The 24,271-nt window shown below is 38.5% G+C and overlaps 1 protein-coding gene across 2 annotated transcripts in view; it reads right to left on the bottom strand.

Annotated features, from left to right (window-relative positions):
• Window positions 1–24,271, bottom strand: part of LOC109991487 (protein ELFN1-like) — a 129,967-nt gene that overhangs the window by 104,391 nt on the left and 1,305 nt on the right. The gene's annotated exons all lie outside the window — the stretch shown is intronic.

Raw genomic sequence — 24,271 nt, 5'->3', positions numbered from 1 at the left:
ACTAGGCAATGTTAAGTTCCTCACTTGGTTGACACGCTCTCGTGTTAATGAATTGTCAATCCCAAGTAATAGCATTTTAAAGCATAACCAGCTTTATTAACTCTAAATGGGAAAAAAATGCCAAACTAAACATCATGCTTAGTAAGTTAAGACTTGAAACTAGAAGTAAAGACCAGTAACTCATTAGAAATTCTTCCTGCGGTCATAAATCATGTCAGAGGTAGGCTTATTTTGTCATATTTTAGCCTTCCTGACTTCTTTCCGTAACCAGTTGCATCACCTCCTGCTGGCTAATAAAATAAGGCATGATAAAGGCACTTCTGCATTGGCTTTACTTTTGAACTGACATTTTATGTCCACATACAGTCTCAGGGCTGAACTCATCATAGTTAGCTGTTCCTCACAAAATATTGTTGGGAAGGTAATTTTTAACTTGTGCAGGACACTCTTGAAAAAGAGAATTTTAATCTCAACAAGTTTCCTTTCCTGGTTAAATAAAATAAAAAAATGTTGATTGACATGTAATGTGTTGTGTAGATTGCTGCTAGCTTATAGGTAATTGTTACTTCATGGAAGGATTTTGTAATCGGTTACTTCCTGTCTAAAATAAGCAGCCAATGTCATGATGATCTGCACAGTCTATACCCTGTGAGTCCAAATACACAGAGTCAATCTATAACTGGCACAAGGAAAGGAAAGAAAAAAAAACAGAACAATGCCTTCCTTTCCATTTCCTTTCTGGACTTTAAAATTGAGTCCAAAATAAAATGGTTACGGATATAAATTATGCATCAGTAAGTGTTTCTCCTCCTCATTATTCTCTCTTGCAAAGCCGTTCCTTGGTTAATTAACACATTCTCGCAACCAGAAAATCACACAAAAACAATGGCATCTACTTTGTTTGATGTTAGTTGGAAAAAGAAAATGGTGCAGAATGTCCCCAATAAGAAGTACATTATGAACTGTGTGTTTTTCTGAACCCTTCCCTTATTTGGTCTTTACTATTCCTCCCATTCCTACCTTCCCTCTGTGAAATATATTGCTCTTAGCACTTGAATATGTAGCCGTGTAGCCGTCCTGACTCTGTGGGGTGAAAAACGACTTTCATCTAGGATTTGAGCTAAAGCAAATTACCCCTCTGGTGGTATAGATCACTTTTAAGGAGGTAGGGTTAGACAAGGAAAGAGAGAGAGAGAGAGAGAGAGAGAGAGAGAGAGAGAGCAAGTGAAGCTGTGGGGAAAATAAGCAGCAGAAGTCTTGTATTCTGACAAATAAAAAGAGTTGGAGGGGAGAGTCAAAGAGAATAAAAAGCAGTATTAATGACTGAAAACTATTCCATGGTGTGATTCTCATTAGATTAAAACCAACAGCAGTGCTAGTGAATTTTGTAATCCTGCAAAATTCCTAAATGCAAAAAAACTCCATTTACAGTATAGCACATGACCTGACAACATGGCTCACATGGTCAAATGTAATGTTTTTTATTTCAACATACAAACACAATAAGAAAGTTTTATTTTATGACAACTGAATGGCGCAAATCTTTTTCCCTTTATATTTATATTTGGGTTTTTCCAGCCTCAGGGCAAATATTAGGCTATACAAAGCCATCATCAGACACACATCTAATCATTGAGCTTGAGGTGAACTCTTTGACTTTGACTATATCAAATATGACAGAGGAATGAAGGGGTAAAAAGGTTTAAAACAGAGATGGAAATATAAAGAAGAGACATACAGTAAAAGATAAGGATCGGAAATGAAGGTGAAAGGAAGTCGCAGGGGGGACTTAGTGTCAGAAAAGGAAAGAGAAGGAAGGGACGGAACAAAAAGGAAGAAAATTGAAAGAAATAAAGGAAAGATGAGGAGGATTAAAGAGTGCAACAAAAGAATGGAAATGACAGTAAATAAAAAAAACAAGACGAAGAAGGAAAGGATAATAAAAAGAGAGGGACAATGAATAAACTAAAAATGACAGAAGCAAAAAAGAACGATGAGGTTTAAAATAGGAAAAGGAAAAAATATATCATGCAGGAAGAAAAGGAAGGGAAACTGAAATAGAAAAAATGAAGATAATGTAGCAGAAAAGATAGAAAAAGGATAAAGAAAAGACACAAGTCATGGAAAAAAACAAGATAAAACATAAACAATAAATGTCTATTAATGAAATGACAGAAGAAAACAATTTAAGACATAGGAAAAGACGGGAATGGACAAAAACCGTAAAGAATTTAACTGAATGGAAAGGATTGGACAGAAATATAAATTGAAAAGGGGGTATAGGTAAGGTAAGGTAAGGGGGGGGAGGTTAGGAAAAGGAAAGAAAATAGCTGTCAATAACAGGACAGAACAAAAAAGATGTAGGAAACTGAAGAGAGAGAAGAACGACAAGGAAAGAAAATACTGAACACAGCAGAAAAGGAAAGAAATCAAAGGATAGGAAAGAAAAGGGGAAAAAAAGAAAGAAATGAAGAGCAAAGCAAAAGTGAGAGAATTGTCTATCATGAGGGACACAGACGGTGAGAAAAAAGTAGCTGGACAATGAAACCTTCTCGGTTCTCAGAGCAGAAGTGTGTTATGCCTACAACATACCCAAAATTATCTAATTAGAAAACCTGCCAGAAGTTCTTGTTTCCTCATCTCTGCCTTGTCTCAAATCACACAGCCACTGCGGTGTTGACTCAGTCCTGACACATACAGACACACAACAAGTAGGTCCATCCATCAGGCCGCAGTGATGACAAAGAGTGAGTCGGCTGAAGGCAAGTCAGGCGACAGGTTTGTTTGAGTGATCGTGCACACAGCAGAACATCTTACTTCCTCTTTATCATCCCACTGACCACTCTGATCCTCTTCATTATCTTCCCATGTCTTCCCTACTTTTGAACACACTATCACTGTGAAGCATTAAAATGGTTGTTGCTCAAAAGTGAACGTTTTTCATTCAATTGGAAGCATCGTTACTTGTAACTTCTATTTGGGTGTAATGATCAACCATTTGTTGTTCTAGAAAGGTCACATTGATGACCCATTGGATGAAACCACAGACATTTCAAAAGAAAACTCTCCTGTGATTGTTACCATTGGTCACATTTTGGCTATTATAATACATTTGGTAGTATCTCCCTCCCATTTATAAATAGAAAATAATAATAATACTATTACTTAGGACTATACTAGAATTAGTATTACCTAATTGAGAAAAAAGACACAATGGCCAGGAACATGTTGAAAATACTAAAGCTTTATATTTAAAAAAAGAGCTTTTTGGTGTTAAAAACATATGAGACAAGATATGAAACATGACATCAAAGAAATGAAAAGATAAAAAAGGAAAAAAAGGAAAACTTCATAGATGATATTCAGGAAAAAGCATTTGATGAAATGTCACCCACTGGTTGGTGGACATTACGGGGCAGTGAGTTAGTTTGTTTTTTGGTGGGTCATGAAAGGAGCATACTTAGATGAGACGGTGAGGCTGGAGAGGAGCCAGGAGTTACAGTAGCAGAACACCAGGTTATCTAAAGCTCATTTATTAGTTGGCAGATTTGATAAATAACAATTGTTCCAATGGAAAATATTTTTTCTTAGTGATATCTGTTTTTTAGTTTTTTAGTTAGTTTAGTAGTAATTAAAAAGCTTTGAGAGCTTGTGTAACACAGCAAACTCATCGCTTGTAAAATTCTTAACTGGTAAGAGCTGTGGGTTTATACGGCAATATGACATAAAAGGGGGAGTTACTTGATAACTTGACTAATATAATTGTCACAAATAGAATAAAAAAAATAATGGCATTGGATAAGCTAAACTCTTTTTGGTTGTAAACTTGTTTGATTCCACTGTAAGGTTTGGCATTTTAATATGCTCCCTATTAGGGAATTAACTCTTTGAACCAGCCTCGAGTTGCCGGTAAGGGAACTGTAGTTTTTGGCACTGGCATTGCTTTGGTAATTGGTCATTTTCAGCCCATGGCTCCTGAACAAGAATGTTGCGTTGTTTGCACTACAATTCAATTAGGAAATCTATTTCATATCACACAAAAATTATTCTATGAGACAGGGTTGCGTTTAAAAAAATTGTAGTCAGGAATATGTTTTTCAAGAAATAGTAATGAATAAGTTAGGCACAATTACAAATCGAGCATAAATATTTGATGATATCCATCAGGTCTGTGACTTTTAAGTCCAGTAATCAATAGTCCTGAAGTTCAATAGATACTGTTTCTGGTGCTAGAGTACAAACTTTCAAAGAAATTTCTACCAGTCGATATTCAGCAAATCCTCTGTTGTCTCATTTTAAAGCAACATGCACAAATAACAGAATGAAATATTGCCTACTGGGTTTTACAAACAAACCCTGTAAAATTAAATAAAAAAATCTCCTGTTGTCTGTTTGGAAACAAGTTGATAAAGCCCACAGAGAAAAACAAAAACAGAGTTCTTCACCTAGACTTGGCTCGTAATTGATGGAAACTTGGTCTTCATAGAAGGAATTTTTGATGTGCTGTGAGCGCGATGAGAGAGATCAATGCTCAGCCAAACAAAATGCCACCACAGTATTTCAGTGCAGCAGCAGTAAATGACAGACTGAGCGATCATGCAGCAGTCTCAGGGCGGCTGCTTAGATTATGTGGACAGCCAGATATGACATGACACGTGGGCCTCCACACGTCCAATGCATATGAAATCATACTGAGCCTCTCCGCTTCCCTTAGAGTGTCTTCGAGTTTGAGGCACCCTGCAACCCCCTCCCCAACTCCCCTACATTTACATGTAGCAGCACACAAAGGTAAAAGGTCAAACATCATTTCTTGTTTCAACCCGGCTCTCTCATCTCATATCTCCGACTGAACTCCATGTTCCCTCCACCCAGAGGATATCTGTCACAGATGCAAGGAACATGTAAATGGGTTGATTTTTAAAAGGAGGGTAAATCTCATCACATAAGCAGAAAAATATTTAGAAGCAAGAGATTAGAGACCTGAGGCTGCGAGTCACATCAAAGACATCACTCACACATTTCTCTGTTTCTCTTTTCCACTCTCTCTTGTTTTCCCCGTCTCTCTGTGACTCTCCCTGCTGCCTTTGCTCCATGAATGCGTGGGTGCAGCTGGTTCCTATGGCAATACCAGTCTTTCTAAGCCCGACCTGTGTCCCCTCTTTCAGAGCTACTGCTACTTCATTAATTATGTACACATACGGACACAGACCGGCAGAATTTCTGTGACATTTAGTAGCTCCCAGCATTAAGTCATTTGTTTGCTCATTATGCAAGATGTGACATGATGCCTTTAAAGTCTCCGGAAACTTGAATTGGTATGAATGCATATATGATTAAGAGTCTCACTAAGTATCAATGAAAATATGAGCAGAAAAAAGCCTTGGAAAACAGCTAATTTTGCTATGTAGACCATTTTTTAAACTGTGAGGGTGTTGCCGAGGAAATTTTGATTGACACCTGCCTGGTGAGGAGCACAACAACAGTGCATGTGACAATCAGCATGGTGCAGCCCTGAACAGAATGTTTGTGTAGTCTGAGTCAGAATTTAAGAAGGAAGCAAAGGGTCTGTCATCAAAAAATATTTGTATCAATCTGTCAGTGACAAAATGATTAGCAGTTAGCATATCAATGCATGTTATACTACTACAGAAATCAATAATGGGCGTGACATTTTGACAGTTCACCTTTTTTCATCTATTTTTCCCCCACAGTAAACGGACAGTGATCAAATTTACTATATCTATTTCTGCAGATTGTCATGATTGAAGTTCTCATTCCTTGCAAAGGTCTGTTTCTTCATGGCAGATGTCTGCAGCAGAGAAATAGAAGACCTTAGATTGACCAATCAGGTTTGATTACTCACCACAGCCATGTCATTAATTACATAAGGCCCTATATTACACATTTAAAAGGCTATAATGGATTTGGGTTATTAGTGGTTTAGACACAATTATTTCAGCTATAAAGACCAGACTTTCTAGCAGGGAAATAGCTAAATCTACTTCCTCATTTCCCTGCCCTTTTAACACCCCGATGTTGCGATAAGGCTGATCAGAAACAGACTCTTCAATGATAATTAAATCAGGTGTTCATCATCAGCACATCAGGGCCACAGATAATAATGAGCAATAACATGATGCTGTGTTTATCCCTCTCAGGAGTTTCTCTTTCCGGTTGCCCATCTGGCTACACAGAGGTAGCCTCATTTAAGGGGGGTTAGGAGTGTCAGTGTCTTGCTCAAGGACACCTCAGCAGACTGGATGCTCACAGTCAAGACATGCCGTTTCTCTGGCAACCAGGTGATGGCCAGAATGGGAAGACATGCACAGTAATCAGGCGGTGACAAGCAGCAGATGGCCCTGGATGACCCTTTCAGGAGATATCTGCTGCTGAAAACCAGTCGCAGGGGGAGGCATTAGAGAACTGATGGAGTGTGATCTTAACAGGCAGAGAAAATAAGCTGTTACAGGAACTGTCTGACCTTTTCAATGTGTGGCATATACAAGCTGATGTGTAAAAGATTAACTATAGGACACGCTTTGTTTCTGTAGCATTCCCTCACCGCGCAAAACAGTGATGTATGAATCTAATTCAAACAAATAAGGCACTTAAGTTCAGGTTTAAGGAACTTTATGCATCAGCTTAGGCACACACATGAGGAATATTATTTTACTTTCTGTTCAACTATATTCATTTGATGGCGTGGAAATTAAGTTTTGATATACAAAGAGAACAAAGATTAGATTATGAATAAATAATGCATTGTTTTTGATCTAGCTACCCAGCAGTCGGTGGGAATCAAATGAATAAGAGTAATATATTTTTCTCTCATAGTTCCAATAGATATCTCATTCATTATTCATTCTCCAGCACTTTTATTTTGAAGTTGCAAGCAGATGAAATACAGTATGGTTGGTTTGGTATACAGCTTATTAAATATCACACAAAGTGCTTCATCACACTCATACAAAAGTCTTATTAAAATCATATACACCATAAACCCCTGAACTCCTGATTATTGTATAACACACTAAGGTATTACATGTAGAGCTAATATTGCGCAAATGTAGATCAACATCTCTGATGGAAATACAATTTGTATTACAATACAGTACAGTAGTCTTGTTAAATACACATGAATAAACTCTCTGTGGTCCAACCCCTTTTGCATTTGTGAGATTTTCTAAATTTGGTCATAAACTTTTTTCATTCTCGATGATGTCATACCCAAGTTGGTTTGGCAAAGTCATTAACATTCCGTACATTTCCAATTGATGGGTGATCAGAAGTGGAAACGTGTTTTGTGCATTCAAGCAGTCAGAACATCTGATATCAAACCAGCCATGTTTGTTATGAATAGTAACTGTCTCTGCTGATGTGGTTTTACTTGTACCTGAATATGCAATCCTGTGATGTCACTGTTTCTAGTATATTTTAGTTATTTGATGATGATACAATGGACAATGAAGAGCTCATGATTGAAAATCAATAGCTCAAATCAGCTATAAAAAAAAAAGTATTTTGATTTGCTCTTGCCGATCCATGTAGACAAAGCGGTACTTCTGATTATTTTGCTGATCCTGTTATGTGTACGCCTGTGGTATTCTCTACAAAAGGGAAACATCTCTGTTTGGCTTAGCTGACAAACATACCACTCACTGGGAAACTTGCCTTGGAGAAATCAAAATACCCTTCTATCTTGGTGCTGTAAATCGTTTAGCCAAAATCACACGTAGTGACAGCATTGAGAGGCATTCAAATTCACTCTCTGGTTATTCAGTCTTGCAGCTCACCTAAACCTCTAATCATTCAACTCTCATTACACTTGAGACTGCTACGGAATATTTATCATTACTATGTAATCTTTCTGAATAAGCAGCAACATTTCTACATGAATTTTGGAACTGGGCATTGCTGTACAATTTCTTAATCTATATAGAAAGATTTATAAAGGAGTAAAATAAATCCGAGTACTGTTATACTATATACTAAGTATTATTTTCAAATCAAGACTTTTTAAACCACTTTAAAGATCATCAAAGAAAGTGTACATGTGCTATTGATTATTCTGTGGCAGGAAGACATTTCACAGATCCTAACGTACTATATTAATGCCTTTAGATGCCAACAAGGCTATTCTTAGAGTTGTGTACATACAGTAATCCCTCCTGTATCTTCTGTTTTGTGTAAAGACATCTGCATCAGAAAGGTAAGATACCTTTTTTTATGTCTCTTGAAAATAATCTGAATGCCTAAGCAGCTTATTGGACCATGTTAACGTCTTTATTCAGCACTGAGCTTCAGGTTCAGAACTACATTCAGATAACATTGTGAATTGTTGTAGAAAACAAACAAATAGCAGCCATTTCCGAGACACTGAAATGTGGCATGAGAAATGAGGTCGTTATATGAATACAAAATACAGATGTTTTATTTAGAGGTTCTTTGTTTAAAAAAAAAAATACATTTGACTATTTTTACCAATAACCTTAGCAGCTCTGCCTGGCAGAGCTTGGTGGGATTAAACAGGCATTCCGTCTTTTTACTGAGAGCATTTCAAACAAGCAGTAAACTGAATGATTGACAGTTACTTCCTGCACTCATGGACTCATGTAAGCCAACAAGGGTCAGATTTGTAGTTAAATCCACAAACAGCGTATTGTATGAAAAATCTATTGAATGGCATCAAAATTTGAGATCTTTCATGCTAAGTTTCAATCACATAGCATAATAACTGAAAAAGGCGAAATCCATGAAAGAGACCAAAAGTCAATGCCATGATTTTCACTTAAGAACTATACCCTCTGACTCAAAGACGTTGTAAATGTTTAATCGTGTAGTATAGAAATTCCCCCGATGAGTGTGTAGCAGAGGAAAACGGCCACTGTATGGATATGGTAGATCGGAAGCCAAAAACACTAATTAGGTACAATAAACTTGTGTGAAAATATGCATATATTTCTGCATTCAAGGCAGAAAGGCTCAAGCAGCCAAACTAATATAAATGCAGACAAGATGGAGCCACTGTGCACCCAGACTCATCACAACATCTTACATTGAGGCCATTTCAGCTCATTTTTATCATCCACTGATCACAAAAATGATCATGTCACTCAAATCAAAGACTCCAGTGTTTTGCCGTATTTGGGCCAAAACATAAGGAGGCCTAGTTGGTTTCTGGTGGCTTGCGGCCCATTGATACAGCTGCTGGCTGCTTACTTCAAAGGGCTAAGAGGATGGAAGAAGTACTGCCAAATATTCTGACAGTAACTCAATTCTAATTGTAGAAAACATGGACAGACGGACAAGAGTCAACTGTTCAGCCGTCATAGAGAGCTCCATTCACACACCCACAAACAGGACACATGACCATTTATGAACAGCTTCACATTCTCATCGTATAACACACTCAGGCGCACATCCCAAAGGATCTCATTGCTGTGATTGGCTTCAGGACCTTCTGCTGATCAGGAAACTCTTTCATGTTACATTTGCATCTCAAGTACATAAAGTGCCTTAAATGCATATGTGCTTGTGGTGGTTGAACATATGTATCCGTGTGTGTTGAGGGGTGTTGAAAGGAGTAATAGAGCATCAGGAGCCAATGCAAAGAGAGGGAGAAGAGGAAAACAGGTGAGCAGGATGGGACAAAGGAGGGGTGAGGCCATGCATGGTCAGAGAGGTTAGACGTGAGCTAAATAGCTGAGTTGGCAACTGTAGAGTGGTAGGGGAGAGGAGGGTGAGTCACACTGCTGTGTGATGAGGTACAGTGTAAGGACAGTTTTGTTTCTTCCTTCAGGGATATGTTCTCTGTGGCTGGAAGCAGTGAGCCGTAAGTCTGCATACTGTGGTGTTTTGTCTTTTGCTATTCCTCCACTGTATTTTTTATTGTCTGTAAAATGTAGTGCCAATTTTTGCAAACAAAAAGAGATAACCCAAATCTTTAGAGACAATATTAGTAAGAAGATAAAATGTAATAAAACATATAAAATATTCGAGATAATGCAGACACAGGGAAAACACTGATTTTATTCAGCCACAAGTGAATAAGTAAGGTCCGCAACTGATGTCCGGCCCGGCATTAACAAACTGGTGGATGCAGTGGTTTGAAGCATGCACATCCCTGAGACAGAAGGCTTATCAGATATCAAAGCATAGTCAAGTTATTTTAAATACGACCAGACTTGAGTTTATGACTCTGGAAGGTATGAAGCTGCCGACAGTCACAAGGTAAACATTAGTAATCTATCATGAATGAGGACTTGCACGTATTCCAAAGCTTAACACAACACCTATACCCGATTGATCCAGAATGATCATGTTACATCAAAAAGGGTTCCCTTTTGTGTATATCGGCACATTGCGGATGAGTGAAGCCCTCTGTGTGGTGTCAACAGTGTAGAATGATGGGATTGCATGAATACTAAATATTGTTGGTCTCTGTATACACATAGCATAAGGCCTGTCATGCAGTCAGTGGTCTGTTTAATCCCAAATGTGTTGAATGCAGTTGAGATCACTCCTCACAGTTTCCTCCACACTACTGAGGAAAACATTTCTCTTCTTTATGGACCTGGGTTTCTTTGCATGTCCAAACTGTTGTTACATTATAGAGTCACACTGTTGTGGGAAAGTCATTAATACTAGCTTTTCAAACTGAAGATTCAACAACATATAGATTTACTTTCAATTATTATTTGAGTAGTTGATCACCAGCGAATTAATCAGCCACTTGTTTAAGTGATAAAATCAAAAAAGGCATTATATTTAGTGTTTTGTTTTACATTATTGTCCTTGGAATTATACAGGAACTTATAATATTAGGAGGAGATATATGTTTATATAAAGAGAGATCAAAAGGAAATGTTTTATGTTGTTTATAGCACCTATCAGTTGTGTGAATATGTGCATATGTATACTGTGTATCTGATATGTATATGATTCTAAGGATTAGAAATGAATGTATCCCCGTAAAGTAACACATGCTTTTTAACTATCATTTTGATGCCTTTTGTTCATATCTGGATGATGAGGTGGATACCTGGAGGTCAAGTTCAGGGGCCCAATTAGCTGAGGTTATGCCTGATAGGCAGCTATAGGGGGACCCACCTGTCAATCAAAGTGGCCATGTCCTAAATTATGCATATCTTTAAGCCTTGTGAAAATTCACATTCACAATATACAGTTTTTACAAATAGGGAAATCAGTCAAATAGACCCTTTAACCTCTTTTGTAAAAGGCTGTAAATTTGTTTGATTCTGATGTGAAGTTGGTAATTTGACATGGGGCTCTACAGGAATTAACCATGTATACGTAGACTCAGTGATTTCACCCATCCGTTTCTGAAGAGACGTTATGAAGCCCATTGATGGTGATTGCAACAATGAAAATTCTGTCTCAACCTAACAACTTCAACCTATAAATAGTCAAAATGATAGAGCTGAGTGAGGCCTGACTGCCAATTTCCACATAGTCCATGTGTGCAGCGATCCGACTACTCCATTGGCTCTGACTCTAGTAGTTGATCACCAGCAAATTAATCAGCCACTTATATAGCGTAACAGCAGCTCCACTACGCTCTGCTCTGTTTCAAATACGCTGCGAGCCTATTTTTCGAAGGAGCTGCTGCAAGCACTCGTCAATCTGGACGGCATAAAACGACCCGGACAGGAAGTGAGACAAGGAAAGCGCACGGAGTGTCCTGTCAACTTCAAAATGAAACACAATGTATACGGATGCCCGATTTTCTCTTTATTCCCGTGTGATCCTATAGTTCTCCTGTGATTTGTGTACAGCTGCTCATAGCTTCGCTCTTGCTCCAGAAACGGACCCAGTTGGGCAGGGCGTGCTCCGTCCGACAGAGCAAAGCCATGGCGCTGATGGATCGCGGCATTCACAGAGTGAAGAGTGAAGCTACATCATGCCCACATGCCTGAACTGCAGTTTTTGCACTTCTGCATTGGCTTCATATTTCAACAACAGAGGTTTCTATTTGGGATTAATTCATTTGGTGTGCCAGCGCCAAGTAGCCACTTAAGAAACGTTTTTAGCACTTTAGCAGTTTTGCTCTGGGTTCAATTATCAACCTGGGGGGTTGCTCCTTGGTATCTTCATTGGTATGTGCAGCCCATATCTTAAAACTCAAGCAGTGAATAAGATGGGTTATACTATCCACAAAGCTTTGGCCGTATAATGTGGTATAGCATCTGCTATGTGCTCAGGGGGTGGTTTGAGAGCATCAGCTTTGTTCACCTAATCTGTTGCTTATGTGGGTGTATTTTATGTAGCACAGAGACATAATGAGCATCCAAATTTTGTGTGACATGCGTACAGATGCAGACAATTTGTTCATCAAACTGTGTGATGTTTTCACTTTTCACATCTCAACATGTCCTTGACTGAGCGTGGTCTTTGTGATGCAGGAAGAAGCTCGACTCTCTGCAAAGTCCCCACAACCACACATCTCCCTCTCTCTCTCTCTCCTCTCTTTTGTTCTCTGTCTCTTGTCCCACCACCCCGCCCAGCAATCCAGTCCCGATTCTAAGGGACGTATCTGGGATTTAATACAATTTGTAGGGGAAGAAGGCTGAGAGGGATGAATGATATATTGACTTCTATATAAAAGCAAGGCTGGGGTGGTAATCTCATTTCAGGATGCTTTGATGAGATTCTGGCCTGTTTTCTCTCCCAGATGATGTGACTTTGGTCCTGACATCATCATGCTGCTGCTTGCTGGTGTGTGTGTGTGTGTGTGTGTGTGTGTGTGTGTGTGTCTGTGTCTGTGTGTGTGTGTGTGTGTGTGTGTGTGTGTGTATGTCTGCCCATGTGTGTGTTTGTGCTGGTGCGTGCAATTGCATGTGAGTGCTTCATGCTCCATGATATGCTCCTCTGATTTTATCTGGAAGCTCAGCTAAAATTGCATCTCTATTTTTGTGCGCACGGCAGAGATAACATCTGTATTATTTTGGCTCTCTTAACAGACGCTGTACTCTCCTAAATTTTAATGTTTGAGAGCTTTGTAAAAATGAGACCAGCTCTACTAAACAAGACAGTAAAATAGTTGTTAAACTAGCCAGTTTGCCCTCTAATGTATGAAATATTTATGACAAAGGGAGCATCAGCAAAGAAGATGTGAAAAATGTATCTGGCCCAAATTTAGGGAAAATCTGGTGTTTTAAACCCTCACCAAAAAGCAGTGACTCTTCTCTTGTCACGTCTCACATTTCCTTAACAGAATACCTTATCAGCAACATTAAAGAATACAGTTCATAGTAAAGCTGTAGGAGACTTACATCGCTCAGTTAGCTCTACATCCAGCCACCTGCTGTTGGTCAGCTCCTTCTAAGCTCAGACCTTTGAATCTGCCAACTTCACGTGTTTTTTGATTAGTTTTGCATTTTCCGATGACAGTGTATTCCTCTTTTTAAAATGATGACCCAATGATTACTGTTGAGGGGCTAACAATAAGCCAGTCAGCAACACTGGCGGGACAAATGCAGCTGTCTAGCCATGTCTCTGTACCAAGCTGGAGTTGTAACAAAAATGGCTGCTGGTACAGACAAGCAGTGCGTTTCCATGTCTGCGCATCAGAGACAACTTGAAATAATGTTACAGTCAGGCCGACATGTTGATCTTTGTAATCTCTATTAAAAGGAAGAATCTGTTGGCATGTGATCAATCTTTGGTGTGGGAACTCTTCTGGTTTCTCTGTCCGCCATGTTTGTTCAGTCTAAAGTGACGTTTGACCACAAGATAGTTTGCAAAATCCCCAATTTTGAGAGTCGGGTTGTAAGTGAATGGAATTTGTTAGCAAGATGTAATAAGTAGCATTACTGTCTGACATCAAGCAAGCTCATATCCTCTGGTTGGTTTAAAGTGTGCCGACGTCAGTGCACTGTAACCAACCAGTGTTGCTTAGCAATAAGCTACTGTGTATATTTATTTTGTTTGCAATCTAACTTATTTGGCGAATGGATACAGCTATCCTGGATGTTCATATAAAAATCAAACATCCACCGTGATGTGAGGCAAATGGTGGCCACCAGATATTGACAGGTTTTCTGAGAGAGAGTTCACGCTCCTTTCCATATTCCCCAAGATGATGACATGATCCCCATTCCCAACTCGAGTCACAGTACTAGTAATATCCTTTCACCTGATCCACATACAGCAGGATTTATTGGATTTTTGTAATGAACTCTTTCACAAATATATTGCGTTTCTCTGCTTCTTAAAGGAAGAAATAGCATTTCCGGTGCAGGATAGACAAGAACACATCAAAGCACACAGCAGTCCAATACAACTTATACAAATACTTTTACCTCTTATTGAGGTTGTCATTTAATAAGTATTGCCCCTTTATTTGAAATCAATCTTGTTAGAGCCTTTGTCTTGGTTAAGTTTATCTTTGTTAGAGCAGTGGAATCTTTGATTTAGCTCTGGAAGAAACAGTCCTGAGCGGCTGACAGCTTCTTTTTTGTTACCCAGGTTTCTCAGGGTTGTCATGGTAATCCATGTCAGTGGAATCCAAGGGGGATAGAGAAATAAGGACCGGAGTAGGCTACAGCCAACATTGAGCCATTGTGATACATTTAGAAACTCATTGCCTCTGCCTTGCTTCAAATCTTTTGATTGTGTTCTCTGAAGATGTTATGTAACCTGTGGAAGTCTGAACAATTGGTGTTCAGCTATTCCCTTACCTGCAGCTGTAAAATTGTTTACATAATAGATTTTCTAAAACACAATTTTAAAAATCATTTATAAGGACAATAACTGGTTTTTGGTCCTGCAGAAACTGTTATTTTAGCACTTACAATCCTGAACAGCATGTTTTTACTGTCTGAGATGTACTGTACTGAAATCAAAGAATACATTCTTTGAGTAAAACTCAAGAAAGAAGAAATGTAAAAGACACTGAAAGACAACATGTCATATCACAACCCAAGGCTGAAAGTACACAGTTACATAGTGAGAAAATGAAAGGTCTACTAAAGACGACTATTACAAAATAATTTTCCCCTAATGTTGCTTTCAGTCCCACATTTAACCCCAACATATGACTGAATGCACAAACACTAACAGAAACACAAAGCATTTCACATTTCCAACACCCAGAGTGCAAACTGCAAACAGCTGTCAGATACCAACGCTGTTTCTCTCTGGTTTCCTTTTTCTCAGACACAGACACACAGACACACACACACACACACACACACACACATACACACATACACACTCCAGTATGTCTGAGACTTGGCTACAAAAACAGGATAAAATGCACAGCGCTCTGGGAAATTAAAGGATTATAGGAGGAGAGATATTTAGTTTTTTCACACCACACACACACACCCACACACACACACACTTTGCCTTGTTACTTCTCACCCACACACACAAAACGTACAAACTACATTCCATAAGTGCCATAAACATGCACATATGACCTTTGACCTCGATCACACAACAAAAATGCTGCCCACTGCCACATTATTAGACTGTCACAAAACAAACTCTCAAACACACACTCCCCAACCCAAAAAACACACTTATGCACTTGGCTGCCAAGCATTGGTATTTTCCCCTGGTGTTACTGAGCGCTAATTGACAAAAGGTTTGTACAGTTTAGCCTCTCTTGTGATTGCCAATTGGCTGATCTAACAAAGCTTGTAAATAACTGAAGAGCTAAACTGAACCCAAAAAAAAGACAAAGACAAAGAGGGAGAGTACACAGTACAGAAATGTCAGTGAAGTGTAAATCTCTAAAATGTTTGGCCAAAAGGGCCTGCAGGTTGCAGTGAGTATAAGTCAGTGTCACCTCTAACATGTGAGCATCACCTGCATGAGTTCTTGTCCATAAGTTTGTACACTGCAGGCACTCTACTGAACAGGTATGTACAAACTCCTTATCCACAAGTTATTGATCAATATCCCGAAACACTAATGAAATATATTAAAGACAGTAACATCATTTCACACTATATCCAACACATATGAACAGTTTTAAGTATTATAGAATATTGCTAGTTTTTAAATAGGCACAAAGAAATCAAACTGTATCCAAAAATAATACTGACAAACTAGATTTATTAAATATTTGTTGACACTGGAGAGGCCTTTGAGCATTACAATGGATGAACACTATCAGTATTAAGTCTTTCAGTAATGTTTGGGTTTAAGTTGGCATTGTATGGCAGTTTGATAGGTTAGTGTTGGTGTAAGCCGTATAATGTCATAATTTGTATTTGTTGCAGTTGGGGTTTTTTTCCCAATCTTTTATAGCTCTTGGCAGTGAGAATATCTGTTGTTTCACATTTGATGCTTTGTTGTTCATTTCATGTTTCATGTTGAGTATTTGTTTTATTATTATCAATCAAGCTTTGTGTTAGTTCACACAGGACACAGAAGTCATTCACGTTAGCAGTAATCAGCTGACAGCCAGTTAATGGATCATTGCTTGTGATCACAGTCACACACACATACACAAACACACCAATCATATCAAGGCTGTCCATTTGAACACAACTTCCATCTCATTCATCTCTGCTACACCAATGCTGCACACACACTGCTGCTGTTGGCAAAGCTTTGCCTCCCCATCCCAGCCGCCTCCTTTCTCCATCAAGCCTTTGGTTCACCCTGGCAGGGGTTTAGCACTGCGCCTCCTCGAAAGCTGTGCTATGCTGCTCAGGTAACCCAGGGAGCATCCCTCGAGCAGAGCATTCAACGCCAAGCAAAACTGTGTCTCCATTTTTGCAATACAATTGTTCAAGGTATAACTAGAATTTTCCTTATTGAATTATTCTTATTCTTTCAAAATGTTAGACTTGTGTTTCTTGGAACTGCACAGTTATTCAGTGTGATTCAGTGTGAAAGAACAGGGCAAACTTTTCTATTCATATTATATGCTATGCTCTGTTGTGTTGCTCCTATATTTAGAGCAATGTATGGGTGTCTGGGTTTTACATTACTTAGGCTACATGATATGATAGAATACTGATCATTTTGGAAAGACCTACCGTAAAATTTAAAGAAGTATTTGTACTATAGTGTGTCTTTTTTTTTTTGGATAATGCTTTTTATTGTCATATTGCAACATTATAATATTGTTGGTCATTTCTAGAGAAGAATTTAAAATCATTCAACATTATTTCATACCGCAGTAGATGATTTTTTTTCACTCCTAGCTTTTAGGGTATGATGGATAAAACACCTGACTTGGTGTAAGTTTTTTCAGTGTACGATACAAAGAAGTTAAAAAACTGAAGCAGTGACTGTTTCCAAAATTGGCTGTAATGGTGAAGTAACAGATCTTCATCTCTGGTTAGTTAATCCATCTGTCATTAGTGTTTGGTGAACTCCTTCTGAAGTTACGGTAGGCTGCATTCAGAATCAGATCGATAATAGTGTGTGTCTTGAAACAAGGGCTCCTTATTTCTCTCATTTACACTACAGTGGTGCTGCAACCAGTAATAAAGTAGAGCTCCTTACCTCAACCATTTTAGTTTTCTAACATGAATCACTGCGCAGATTTCTACTCTTTCTTGAGCCTCATTCAAACTGCACTACACACAAGCTTTTTCACACAAACCTACATTGTGAAACATTCTAGTTCAGACCAGTCCATCAAGCACACTCCTGAATTTCAATGCTGCTGACATACGTACTGCAGCAAAAGAAGAAGAATCTATGGATTTATTCCCAATGTTAGCTCTATTATTTATGTTCAAGTCTGTTTTGGAAACTATTCTTGTAAAGTTCAGGCACAGAGCCGATACTGGGTGATACAAACCAACAAATTTTAAATGATATGGAAGACCAAAAAATATCATCTTCTCCCTGTTCACACATATAACACAAACGCAAACAAAATTGTCCTTTATCCCACAGTGATTCATTTTGATCCTTTACTTTCACACCAGAAGAAAAAGAAAATAGACCAGTTGAACTTGATTCAGAGGTTTCAGTTTTAATGCTGCCTAAGGATTGCAGGGGTAAGCTTTCATGTAGCCAGCACGTATATGATTCAAAAGGATAGGTTGGATGATATAGCCTACATCGCAATATATTTTAAGGCTACAGAGGGAGGGAAAACAGTTCTCACATTATTGGCCAATAAAATTTGCATGTGGCGACACTGTCACTAATGCTAGCTGCCTCATTAAGTTAAAGTTAGCTCTATTAGATGTTAAAGCTCTGCCTCTGGATGATTTTTTTTTTTTTTTAAGTTTCTAGCTGACTCATTCAATATAGAGAACACATGAAACAGTCTTTAATAATTACTTGAACGCTTCATATATTGTGCTGAAGACTCTGGGGGGAAAAGCCGTTGATGGTCCATTAAACATTTTGGATCTACAAAATGTGTCATGCAGCGAGCTGGATAGTAGCCTTGAAATAAAAATCTGTTATTTAATTTTGATGTTAGATTAAGCAATTTAAAACGGGGTAAAATGTATGCTTTATTGTTTCTATTTTTAAATAATACTATTCCCTTTAGTTTACTAGAGAAAGGGCTTTCATGAGGAATAAATAATGCCTTTAGCATATATGCTATATTATAATACCAGGCTTGTTTTGAGTGTTTATCAGAGTTTCAGAAGGTGACACAACATTAGTATAAACTATGATATAGCTGGCATTTATAGGACCAGGTTCAATAAAGTGTTGAAGTAGCTCAGTATTAGCCATTAGCCAACTGTTGTAAACTCCCAAATGTTGTAAAATGCTTTCAATAGGGACATTACAGAATGATGTATGAAAAGCTGAGCAAGGTTAAAAGTTAGGCAAGTAATAAGCTAGTTAGCTTATTAGCAAATAAACTGGTTAGCTTATTACTTGGGGGTTTACTTTCTAAACCGTGTATACAATATTTCCATATAGCACAAAGAAAAATAGATATGTCGTTTTTGAATAAATCAATATACCACACAAATAAGTCAAGTCTCTGAATCTTTTTTGTAAACTTTTCAAAACTCTTAGTGCTGTTTTCTGTTTATATGATGGGACTATTGATTGCCAACTGGTGTGATTATAGAGTTTCTTTGTATTACAGAGGCCTACAAATTGTCTTTCAAACAGGGCGTAAAACCCATTTTAGAATTCAAATAGTCCCCTGAATTATAAAAGCTATCTGTAAGATAACAAAGAAAATTATTGTTGCCCTTCTTCTCTATCATCTTCTCTGTCAGAGCTTCTCTCCATATATTTTGAAGAGCGGAAAGAGGATACAAATGATGCTCAAACCCTGGAGAAATTTGTCACCAGAGAAGAGCGAAAACATTGAGAGATGCCTGAAAGATAAGAGAAAAGAGTCCAAAAAAAAACAATCTCCCTGTCGCTGTCCCGCAGCTAGTAACTCAGAGTTTTTGAACGACAGATCTTTATCAGAAAATGGAGGAAGAGCCGATGTGGTGCTCAGCCATAAAAGGTAATGCCATTTCAATAGTCCAGGCACTAGTAGTTAATGGGACAGCCCGAGAGATTTCTTCTCTTAGCCCTGAAGAGGACCTCAGAGCAGAAACATCAGAGGGGTTTTCAAGTCTGTGCCAGGCCACAGTGTCTCCAAACTGCATCTGCACACAGAGGCAGTGCTGTCTGCAGAACAGAGGACAGAGGTAATGAAACAGAATAGAGACCAGCAAGCTGGGAGGAAAACACATCTATTGAGCGCTTTTCTCCATCTTTCCCACCCTTTTGTTATTTCTTTTTTCCCACTGCTGTTTCATTTCACCCTGTGGCATCTCCATCCCTCTCTCTATCTATCTCTCTGTCTTTCTCACCTCTCAGCCTCTTACCCATCCCTCTCTCCCCCGCTGCTCTTTCTCCCTCTCACTCTCTCAGCATACACACCACGATCTCTCCTTGATTTCCAGAGAGAGGCTGGTATAGCACCAGCCGGCATACAAACTAGCTGACTCAATATACACACACAAACACACAGGAGGCATATGGGTGTGTGCATTCTGGGCGGTATGGAAAGCTGGAGAAAGAGAGGAGAGGAGAAAAAGGGAGGAGGATAGAAAGAGAGAAAAAGAGAAGGTGTGAGACCTTAGCAGGAGAATTTAGGTTGGGATTAGCTCTACTTCTGGCATGCTGGCATCAGCAAGACATGCGTCAGCATACATTAAGCAGCTCATTCATCATTCACGCTACAAGCAGGAGCTATGAGGTCACTGTTGAGTTGGCTCATTGTTTTAAAAAGTAACGCTCGGGTTAATGGAAGCAGCTTGAAGGAATTTTTAAACTACTTCTTAAGGCCCAGACTGATTCAGGTTTTTATACAATTGCCAGAAGAAAAGGGAGAGAGTCGAAATTTGATGAGCCTCTGGCCAAGTTTGGGCACCTTTTCAGTGCAGAGAGTGAAGTGTAATTCAGGGTCATTAGAGAACTGACCTATGCCTTAAAAAATGCCTTTATATGGGCTTTATGTTATAACGTTCACCCATATTCAGGACAAAACATTTTCTCATTTAAGAGGTATCTAGCCATTCAATAAAAAACTTTTTTGCATAGGGTTTGAAATATCCTATTGCTTTTGCCTAAAACAACCTAACATTAAACTGTTTTGTTTTTTAGAGGAATATTTTCTGCCATTTCAAAAAATTCCCCAAAATATCTCTTAGAAAAGTCGAGGGCCACATAGTCACCTAATATCAGAAGGTTACATTTACACCCTCTTTCATCTTCTGAGAACAATATACCTCCTGCAGACTAAATGATAATTATTTCATAATATTTTATCTTTTAAATACACTTCCCAAAATCCATATAATCTCACAGCGCTTTGGGGGGCTTAGAAATTCAAACAAAGTTTTCTATATTATACCATTCTGATATTCAAATAGTGTTTCTATAGGCAAGATTGGAAGAAGTTATTCAGTTCTCTCACAATACAGAAGCTACGAACTCACAGACAGCACCATTCAAAATGTAACTCAAATATAAATCTCACAGTGTAAATGTTGCTGATTGATTCTCTGAATGGATGCAAGCAAGAAAAGCACAATATTAAAAAATAAATGCACTCGAGAAAAAAGAAGTAGGATGTAGGTTAAAAAATACTCTTTTGAACAATTAAGTTCAGCACCCCATTAACTGCCCTAGTTATTCTCCTTTGAAACAAAAAACAAACAAAAATCACACTGGATGAAAGACAGATCAAATAGAGATTCAGTTTAACAGAGAGCAAACTGCCGCTCCCTATACTTTCTAATTTGCATATTGTATCCATGCATCAGTGTGCATGCGCATGGGTGTGTGCAGGCCTGTGTGTGGTTGAGCAGTGTGCTCTGTGTGTGTGTGTGTGTGTGTGTGTGCGTGAGGAAGCAACTTGCAACAATAACTTCCTAATTACAGTTCCCCAGTGTTAGTGCAATCTTCCTGAAATGCTAACTAGCCCCCTTCTGGGAATATGGTACATTATTAATCCATGTGCTTTCTTGAGCGTGTGCATCCTGAGCTTGAAAGGAGGTGTATGTGTCTGCTGCACAAATGTGTGGGAGCATGTGTGTGTCCGTTAGCATGTCTATATACATCCCTTTTGCTAATACAGAAGTGAAATATGTAATGTAATGAGCTTTTTGGTGGGTTAAAATGCGTCACAGACTTTGAATATGTGGGCAAAAAGTCAGCCTAATGTTTAAACAGTTTAAACAGTTTTTCATAACTTATTTGTATTCAGATCATATTTTGATTAAAAAAAACAAAAACAGAATGAATGTATAAATGTTTAAACACACCCAGTCAGCAGGGAGGTAGCATGTGAACTATTCGTGCAGATCTGCTTAGACATCATAATGAATTTCCACGCCATAAAAATCAACATTTAGACAAAAAACTATTGAAGGCTCTCCATGCTCCTAAATGCTTTAACTGTGGGGCTTGCTCCTGTTAAAATATAGACGACTTTGACAAACAATGACAGACGGGACTTGATTTGAAATTTCGCCTGGGATTTCCCCCCAGATACATGCTCCATGTTGCACCCTTTTAGAGGCAGCTAAAAGGGGCAAAAAAAATGCAGTAAATGGATGTGAGAGCAGAGGGAGGGCTCTCCCATTACACAGTAGTGTTTTCTTAGTACTCTTGGAGAACTTGCCCCAAAGAGATGCCTCTGGGTACGAAGATTTTACCACAGATGGATAGCTCACTTCTGTGTCTGCGGTGAGTGATACACTGAGAGAAGAAAAAAAAACACTTTTACAACTTTAGGTGAAGGTTGAAAGCTAAAACAAAACAAAACAGGGTGTTAAATCAAAAAAGCAGAGAACTTGAACCCATCACTTTTCATTCGTTTTGTTCCTGCAGACATCCTGCCAGTTCCTCTCAATAAAGTTGTCACTTTTGATTACTGCTGATTTGTAGTTTTGCCACATGCTTTATTACTAGAATAACTGTAATACTTCCACCATTTATGAAATTTCAGCTCTTGCTGCTGCTGCAGCACAAAAAGCTTTACTGTGTAGCTGCATGTAGAGAGGTTTTGTATTGCTGTAGTTAGTTAATTTTTTAGGTCTTAAGAATCCAAATCAGAGCAATTTAGTATCACAGGTTAGGAGACAAATCTAAGACAATTCCCATAGTCCACAAGTCTAAAGGAGCCTTGTGTGCGAAAGATATAGTCCTCCCATAGACAAACAGGTCGTCATTTTCATTCATTCATAATTTTTATCTTATGTGAACATAATGAAAAAATGCCCAAAAGTTTTAAGAGATTAGGGACCCCACAGTATGTTGTATACTATCCTGTATAGATTATACAGTCAAGAGCCGAAGAATTAAGATATTTCCCATAAACAGAAGCAACATTTTTATATGTATTTCCCATTGTAAATTTAGCTATATACCAAATCGAGTAAAAAACACAATATCCATGACTGAAATGCATTGAATTCAAGTGTAAAGTAGGCTATACATTTGATATAGTTAACCTGTGTAACTGTACTTCTTCAAATATATATATTTTTTTAAAGAAAGAGTACATTTTAAAATCAGAATGGTAAAATGCAGATTTTGACTATCAGATGATGAAGTGCCACTCCCTTTACTTCAGTTTAGTAACCAGATTAACAGACATTTTGCTCCATCTCGATCAACACTGCTCTTAAACTCTTGATACTGGAGAAGTGTTGCTGCAGCGAGCACTGCAGTACTAATGCAGGATGAAAGCAAGATGAGCGACCTCTAAGATAGTTATCAATGAATTCCCGGGACGACTAAAGACTTCCTTGTGACTGACGATCTGTGGCCTTGAAAAAAGCAGAGACAACTACTTCTAACCCCCCCAATGCATAATGAGTCATTGAAGCTGCTCAGTTTTAGTGGAATCACCGAGTATCTATTCAGTGTGCGAGGAGAGGGACCCTGTTCATCCCACTTTCTCTCTCTCTCTCTCTCTCTCTCTCTCTCAGTCTCTCTTTCTATCAATCTGTCTGTCTTCCTCTTCTTTCCCACTCTCTCCCTCTGTGGCTCTCAGCCAACAATTGGAGTCAGTCAGTGGAAAAACTCTGTTAGTAGTCCATGCCCTATGGGACAGAGTGGCAACAACATCCATTTACAACAGATAGTGGGGCAGTAGGCAGAAGGCAGCCAAAAATTTTACTGGTTTAGTGACTTTTTGTCACACACATGCCCACATTTGGAGATTGGGTTTAAACTGCACATCAGGACTGTTTTTGACTTAAGCTGCACAGACACAATTTAACCGGGAAAGGCTTAAATGTGTGTGCTGAAGTGGTGATAAACCACCATATGCTATATATGGCTGGATTTTGTAAGTTTCTGCTCTACTGGAGGTATAAACACCTTTCATTTAAAATATTTTCTGTGTTCTGGTGTTTGACACTGGTGTTGAAGGTTACTATCCAACACGTCACAACTCTTCTCTCATAGGTACTAAATGGGGTTGAGATCTGGTGACTGTGAAGGCCACAATGTATTATTGGTATAATTTTTTTATGCTCATTAAGTCATGCAATGACCCCTCGTGCCCTGCATAAAAATAAACACTAGTTCCGTGCCCATTTTGCATGGTTTTTCTTTAATGGAACCCTAATCTAAGATCTTTTAACTCTTCACTCGGACTCTGCAAAAATATTTATAATGTATTTTGTGGACATTTCTAAAAATGACTTTCATACCTATGAGTTTCCAGCTAGGACCTCGAGCTACTGGGACCAAAACCTGTTGCTTCTGCTTCCATTTACACCATCATTCAAACAAACTGTCTCTTGTGACTCCCCCAACTCTGAGGTTATGTAATATTTAAGAGCTG

This window comes from Labrus bergylta, chromosome 1 (genome assembly GCF_963930695.1).
Source record: "Labrus bergylta chromosome 1, fLabBer1.1, whole genome shotgun sequence".
Lineage (NCBI taxonomy): Eukaryota > Metazoa > Chordata > Actinopteri > Labriformes > Labridae > Labrus > Labrus bergylta.
The sequence above is the reverse complement of the archived record's forward strand: the minus strand, read 5'-3'. Positions and strand labels throughout refer to the sequence as shown.